An 8,003-nucleotide genomic window follows, 5' to 3' on the forward strand; every position below is an offset into this window, starting at 1 on the left:
GGCCACATATTACCCCAATCAAAAATAGTTGCAGCCATATCACGAATATCCATGCCAAAGACCAAAAGTGATCTACGTGCTTTTCTTGGCCTCCTTGGTTTCTACCGACGGCGTATTTCCCAGGTAGAGGCCCCCTTGACTGATGTCTTAAAGAAGTATAGAGAAGCAGAACAAGAATTGAAGCAACTCTCCACAACGTACTCGAGGTCTTTCAGGCATTAAAACCCTCGCTCACTTCTGAACCAGTGCTTGCAAGTTCTGACTATATTCAAACTATTTTTCTCCAAACCGGTGCATCGGGGATAGGTATTATCACAGACTGATGACACTGGAGAAGAACAGCCAGTTGTATATATAAGCAGAAAGTTGCTTCCCCTAGAACAGCACTAGTCGTTTGTCGAAAAGGAAGCTCTGGCAATTAAATGGGCCTTAGAATCTCTGAGATATTACCTAGAGGGACGTGAATTATCCCTGTATACAGCTCATACTCCCATCGAATGGGTGGCCCATAACAAAGGGAACAATGACTGTGTCTCACAATGGTTTATAGTTTTGCAGCCCTTTCATTTCCAAACATTCCATTGGAAAAGGATAGAACATACAAATGCTGACTTCCTCTCAAGAAATCCCAATGAAGCATTTCTTACAAGTAAGAAAGTAAGGGAGGGGAAATGTGAGGATGAGCCTCGTGAACCCCCCTGCTTACCTGAAGTGAACCCCAGAGTTTGCTCTGCCATCTTGTCTCACCGCCGGAGTGCCTGTTGGGGTAAGAGAGAGAAAGAGAGAGACACTGGGTAGAACTGGGCAGGGCCTGCAGAGGGCTGAGAACAGTAACGAAGAACTACTCTGTCTTGGAACAGGTAGGCAGGGCCACAACAACAGTGAACCAATTCAGGCCGGGCGAAAGAGTGGACAAAAATGCTGAGGACCACAGATCCTGGCAGGAGAGAGACAGCACAAACCCCCATGAAGGAGAAGAATCCTGCCACAGGACACCAGAAAACAAGGAAGAAGGATCCTGATCTGGAGATCATTTAGGCCACCCGCCTCGACAAGTCCGAGAAGATGTGAACCGAAGAGTGGTGGATGCCGCTGGAGGACGCTGGTTGGCCTTTGCGGGTGGGTAACAAGAGGGATGGGGGAAACAACCTTTACAACGCAACTTTTACAACACACTACCATTACAACAAAACTTTTACAACGCAAGATCCATTACATTTCACGTCATTACAACGCAGTCATTACAACGCATACCATTACAACGCATACCATTACAACGCATGGCATTACAACCATGGCATTACAACGCATACCATTACAACACATACCATTACAACGCATACCATTACAATGCATAGTACCCTTACACTATCCAACACTTACCCTACTGTTGCACCGCCTGGAGTTAGAATAGTAATTTTTACCCCTACACTATCCAACACTTACCCTACTGTTGCACCCCCTGTAGTTAGAATAGTAATTTTTACCCCTATACTATCCAATACTCACCAAACATGTGTTGTAATGGTATGCGTTGTAATGGTATGCGTTGTAAATGTAGTATGCGTTGTAATGGAATGCTTTGTAATGGTAGTTTCTGGAAATTCGTTGTAATGGCATGCGTTGTAATGGAATGCGTTGTAAAGGATGTTGCATTGTAATAAATTTGTTGTAAAGGCATGCGTTGTAAAGGTATGCGTTGTAATGTCATACAACCGGGATGGGGCAGGCCCATTATATGGGGGAGGCAACCACGGGGTATGTAGAGAGCGTCTAATTCCCTCAAGCATCTCCGGGAACCCAGCCGCATGATCAGGGGCCAACAAGACGCTCTAAAGGCACTACTGTTTAATTTTAAAAGGCATAGCTGTTTAACAATTGCATAAAGGGCACTCCTATTTATTTTACAAATTTAGAATTGTGTGAGGTGCACTACCGTTTTCTTATCACTTAACGCAGGGGTGGAGCACTGATTCGGGTGTGAAATTCAGAGCATCTTATTACAAGGGAAACTTTACTTTTTTCAGGTGACTGAGAATCCACGTGAGCCATAATAAAATACCCAGGACACACTAAGAGGAAAGTTTAGAGTGAGGTTGTTTCAGACCCAGGATGGGTCATGGACTGTTATCCCCTGCACTAATAGCTATCAGGGTGGACTATAAAATGGAAAATATACAATCCTCTTACTTACTGCTGTTTCTTTTCCAGGGATACTGGTGGCGACATCCTCTCGGGGGACACCTAGAAGGAAGGAAAGGGAGCTCAGCTTCAGCAATATCTTTGTGGAGGAAGAGACAGTCAAACCTAAAGAACCCCACTACCAGCGTAACTCTGTGAACATAATAAAACACAAAAATTCAGAACCCTACTCACCCGCCATGTCCTTCTATCCACCCAGCCGTCCTACAGGGACTCACTTTGAAGTTTGATGGGAAAGGCCCTGGCAGTGATGTCAGCGGTGGGAGCTGAATCCCCCAGAGCAGATGTGACTAGTTGTTCCTGGGTGATGCCATTTTGAATTGGGCTAGCATTCTTTGCAGGAGGTTTGGGAAAGGGGCAGAGAGGTGATGTGGCACCCCAGGAAAAACCAGAGGTGCCTGGCTCCTGGAACCATCCGCCTCCACTTTAAAGGTCTTGCACAACAGGGAGAGCTCTCTTGTGGTTGTGTTTTTCTGCTGGACCATGGGAATGGAGGCGGCAGCGATGGCGAGGTGGAAGGAGGAACCCCCTGATTCCCTTCTGGACCAAGGGCTCTGACTGCAGTTGACCCCAGGACCAGTGGAGCTCTCCCCAGGACCAAGGAAACTGGTCCCCTTCTGCCCACTAAGGACTAGTTGGGGGAAAGAACTGGACTTCTACACCTGGGAGGAGAGAAGACACAGAGGAGGGAAAAGGAGAAAGGCTAGAGCAGGGATCCAGTGGAACCAGCTCCCTGCAAAATTCACCACCTTAGTAGTGAGGAGGCCTGATAAAAGTGCTACAGGTGGCAAGGGCTCGCCACCAGGAGCAGAATTAGTCTGAAAACATGCAAAATGGTGTCCGAGATATCAACCGAAGAAGGATTTGACTTTTTACCTCCCCTCCAGTGAAGCTCGGAGCGTGTGGAGCTCTGCTGCAGGCTGCCAAGACGCAAGAACGGGTTGCCCGAGGAGTCTAGTGTAATTTTTTACTAGGGGAGGCGGGGGGTTGCATGGAGCCTGTTCCTCAGAGCTAGAAGAGCCAGAGGTTTGAGACATCAAACCCCAGGGCGGATTTCATTAATGGGGGCCTTGGACCACGAATTCCGGGCCCCCAGCCGTCAAAGGAAAGGCAGCAGCAACATTGTGCTCCTTTAAAGAAAAGAGGGGCCTGGGATCCCAACTTCAGGCCCGATGTCTCTGGGACTCAGATGTGGTTGGCCTGCCCTGTTCCCCTTGCCCGGATCTGGCGAAGCACCAGGGATGTCTTAAGGATTTTGGGGGGCTCTGGGCCCAGTGTTTTTTGGGAGCCCTTGTTCAGAACAGCTTTGAATTTATGATCCAGTTTCAACTATGTCATGCCCTCTTTGGCCAGGTCACTGACAGTGCACAGTCACACTGGTCTGAATTCTAAAAGTGCTTACATCTAATATTCAGGGATAGTGATGTGTGTTTTCAATATTGTAACACAGCTGCAGCTCACTATAATTAGTGCAAATAATCTCTGAGAACCCCCCCTCTCATTTCTAATATGAGAAGTCATGTTTTGATCTGAAACTTTTTTATGGATTTTGCATGAAACATAAACACAACATTTGTCAGGAAAATGCCTGTAATAGACTCTCAAACATTACCCACATTAGAAATAAATCAAAAGGAAAACGCTCTTTATAACAATCTGTTTAAGAATTATTAAAGGTCATCAGGGCAAGACTCTCTCTGGGGGGACCCTGAAAAGCTGGGGCCCTGGGCCAGAGCCCACTTTGCCCATGCCTTGAAAACATCTTTGGGAAGCACCTGCCTGCAGGAGCGGGCAGAGACAGAGAAATGCCGGCTCCAGCGACAGCACAGAGGAGTGCTGCCCACACGGGGACTCGGCCGAGGGGGGCAGGTTTGGGCTCCCTGTGCTGCCCCCATCAAAGGAGGCACATAGAGATGCTTAGATGTGGCTGGGTACCCCCCAAAATCAAACAAAAAGCAGCCAGCCTTGCAGAGAATCAAATGCTAGCGTCAGGAGTCGCTAATCATATATTCAGGCACCCGGAAGGAAATGCCTCATAATGCCCCGCGGGGATTTTTTTTTTGCCAACAATATTCCTTGATGTGGTTGCCCCCAAGATGGCATTAGCGCCACCAATGCTGCCAGGAGAGCATAGGGTGTAGGGGGCTGCAGCGTGGCAGCACCCTCCAGTAAGTGTTTTACAAATAGTCTTGAACCTAAGTCTGCAGAGTCCAAAAAGGAAGGACCAATCTTGAATTCTCTTCCACTTTCAAGCACTCCCCAGGCTGAAGCATGTGCCATACAGCTGGAAATACAGTGCACTCCAGGGAGCTTTAGCTATGGCTGCAGTCTTTGAGGCCTGAAGGTGTCTAAAGAAAGGTACATGTTGTGTAGCATCTTCTAGTGGCTAAGAACATGGTTACATGTTATGTAATCAGAATGTGATGCCCTCTAGGGGCTGTTTTTATGATTGAGCTTTCATCATTTGAGAGTATGTAAAAGCATGCAGACACACATGCAGTTCATTTTTAATGCTTTATTAATAGAATAATGCTGACAGTGATTACTGATCAAAGTTCATATGTTTTATTTACATTAATAAATGCATTTACACGTGGTTATTATTGATTATTGCATTAATCCTAAAATTATTATATTTTTGATATGTAGTTTGTTGATATTGAAGACTCTATCCTGATGTGTTTATATGACCCATCAGGGGGTCGGAGATGATTACGCGATGTCGTCAAAACTATTTCCTCCAGCCTTATGTATACTTGCAAATTACTGTGTAGTACTAAGTAGAGTGTGTGTAATAATTGTACTTGTACTTTTCCAAAGAAAAGGCAATTATTTATTGAGTGTTATTAATGCATGCCAGCGAGTCGTGATTGCTAGCCCTCACCACCTCCCTTGAATAGGCCTTTACCTGCTCTGCTCTGCTACCCTGAGAGACTTAAGCGCTACAATGGGGTGTTTGGTTCCCAGTGGAGGGCTAATGTGGGCCCATTACTTGTGCAGGCCACACAACTAATGGTCCATTCCCCTACAACTGCTATTTGAAATGTGTGACCGGTTTTTCTATCTCAATACTTTAAAATCGCATCAACCACAACTGAACAGATTTCTTGACTGGTCTGTGTCCTTTTCCAGCTGAATCCAGCAAACCTTTCTTCCACCACCTGGTTCTGTGACCTCAGCACCCGTCCCTGCTCTTATAATGTGTATGTGCACCTTCTAGAGACAGTCATTGCAGGTCAAGGTCCGATCTTATTTTTGTATCTATATTGATGGTTCACAAATATTTCTGCATATTTACTCTACTAATCCTTCCGATGCCAACTCAATGAGCTGCTGTCTTGCCCTTCTCTAAAGGAGGCAGCTGTCCTAAGATGAGCAACAGTACAATAGACCCTTTCACCTGAAGAAACAAAGATAACTAGGAAATGGAGCTTTGGCTTGATATCCCAAGACCCTGTCCACCCTTCATGCCCTGTGGTGAGGAATCTTCCCAACTTTATAGAGCTGTCGTCTGTGTCCCAGCTGGGGACAATTGTTAAAGTTTGCTATTCTAAAGCTGCATTTTTTTTCCAGCACATATTGCCTCTGCTGCAGGATCTGCAGTGTTGCATTGTGGCTACTGCCACATTCACATCCACCCTAGGCTACTGCAATGGCTTGTACCTTTAGTTTCCCAGTATATGCTCTTGTGGCTGCAAGGTTTCCAGGACTTAGTGAGTGTGTACTGTTACCAGCACTGGCAAGATGTACTATGCCTCCTGTGGCTGGCTGCACATCAGAGCACTCAATGTAAAGCTCTGCGCTTGACACATAAGGCTTGCCTGAGGATCAGATCACTGTTCCTAGTATCTTGTCCTGGCACTTCCTCATAGCAAGAGGCCTGAGATCGACCAGACAGTATCTCTCCACATCACAGAATCCATATGGGCAGAGGCACCTTTTGGTTGCATGCAGTCCAGTTAAGCTACACACTCCTTCTGGAGTTTTGTGAAAAGACAACCATCTGGCTTTCAGAAACAACTTATGACCTGGCTGTTTTCTGGATAGATCTCCGATTCGAACTCTATTTGTCATGTACGTTCTCAGACTGTGCCATGGAGCCTCGGGGTTGTAGAGCACTTTACATGCCTAATACCAGCCTAACAAAGATACTATTTTAAGTTATATTTGTATTGCTTATTAACCTTGATAGTAAGATGAAGAGTATATATGCAGCGCCTTGACCACGACTGATCTGTGCCCTTTAAAGCTTGCCATAACGTGAAAAAAGTGTCAGTCTTTCTCTGCCCTGGCTTCACTTTGTCTCAAAAAAGCAGCAGGAAGGTAAAGCTCAGTGGAGCATGTTGAAGCAGGTCCTGGGTGTGGTAGGATGACTAATGCAGGCTCAGTCTACGTAGGGTGTAGAGTACCTTAAGAAAATGTAAACAAATACAAACAAGCATTTACAATGCAATAGGTCTCGCAGCATTAAAGTTTGAGTTACTGGCATTGTAAATGACAATGCTTTGCATTAATTTTTTTTTAATTTGCAATTGGTATATAAACATTGTTTGTGAATGGTTAGCTGTTGCTTATGCTAAGCAAAGTTGGCAGTAATATAGAGTGCTAGTCTTGCTTGTTATAAGCATGCCGATTTAAAGTGCTCTGATACCTGCGGGTAAAGTTTGCGCTATATAAAAGTGAAAACTAATAAATAAATAAATAAAAGCCTACCTGTACCACGTCCGTTCTTATTCTGCGATGCCACATATCTTTGGGTCCCTGTACTTATTAACTGCACCCTACTGTGGGAAACCTCCATGGCAGGAAAAACAGACAGCGCAACCTAAATACAGTTAATTGTTAAGTGTTATTTTTGTTTGCCACGGCCGTACATAAGTTCGCTCAACAATACTTTTTCCGGGCTAACTAAACATAATTCCACATTAAAAGTAGTACTTTTGGCTTACACATTCCTTGTACGGGCTGCTCTTCCCAACTTGAAACAGGGCGAAATATTTAACGATTCTCAGGCCACACATAGTGAACTCACCGCGCAGCTGGTGAAAAGAGGTGCAAGGGGCACCGAGTGGTGAAAACGGCAACACTGAACAAAAGGAGCAGCCTCTAGTGTTGTGGCAGATTTAACACCTGAACTGTGCCAAGGCCGAGGTGTGAATGGCGGCAGCACAAGCTACAGTAAAGTCCCTGTGAGTGGACTGCAGCAACCTGCAGCAGACGAAGAGCGCAAAATTACAAAATAGAAGAAGGAACGTGAGAAGCCAAACAAGGAAGGGGCAGACAGGATCGGGATGCAGACTCTCTATGGTCTGAGATCAGCGTCGAATTGGTAACACGGGCATTCGGGCAATGCCCGAGGGGCTGGTGTTCGAGTTCTGCTGTGGGCTGCTTTTTTTGAGCCAGTCTCGGGGGCCATTTGGGCGCTGTGTCTATTGTTCGAATACAGGCTCAGCCAGCAGCCCAGTGGGTGTCTGGGTGGCCTTTCTATAGGCAGATGGGCGCTTATTACCTCCGTTTAGCGACAGGCAGAGGTGTCACTCCTTTTCTCTCGCTGGCCGGCCCATTAATGTGTGCACATACTGAGCGGGGGCAGGGGGCCTGAGTAGAAGTGGCCTCACGTGTTTCACAAGTGTAAACTAACGCATGCATTTTTTTAACCCCCCTCCTAAAGTTTTTTTATAAGATTACGCCAAAGCAGTGATTTGAGGAGTGATTATGCAAATGTGGGCCGATTTTTGTTTTGGCGTGCCCGGGCCGATTTTCAATTCCAATCCAACCCTGTCTGAGGTCAAAAGAGAGCA

Source organism: Lissotriton helveticus, chromosome 11 (genome assembly GCF_964261635.1).
Source record: "Lissotriton helveticus chromosome 11, aLisHel1.1, whole genome shotgun sequence".
NCBI lineage: Eukaryota > Metazoa > Chordata > Amphibia > Caudata > Salamandridae > Lissotriton > Lissotriton helveticus.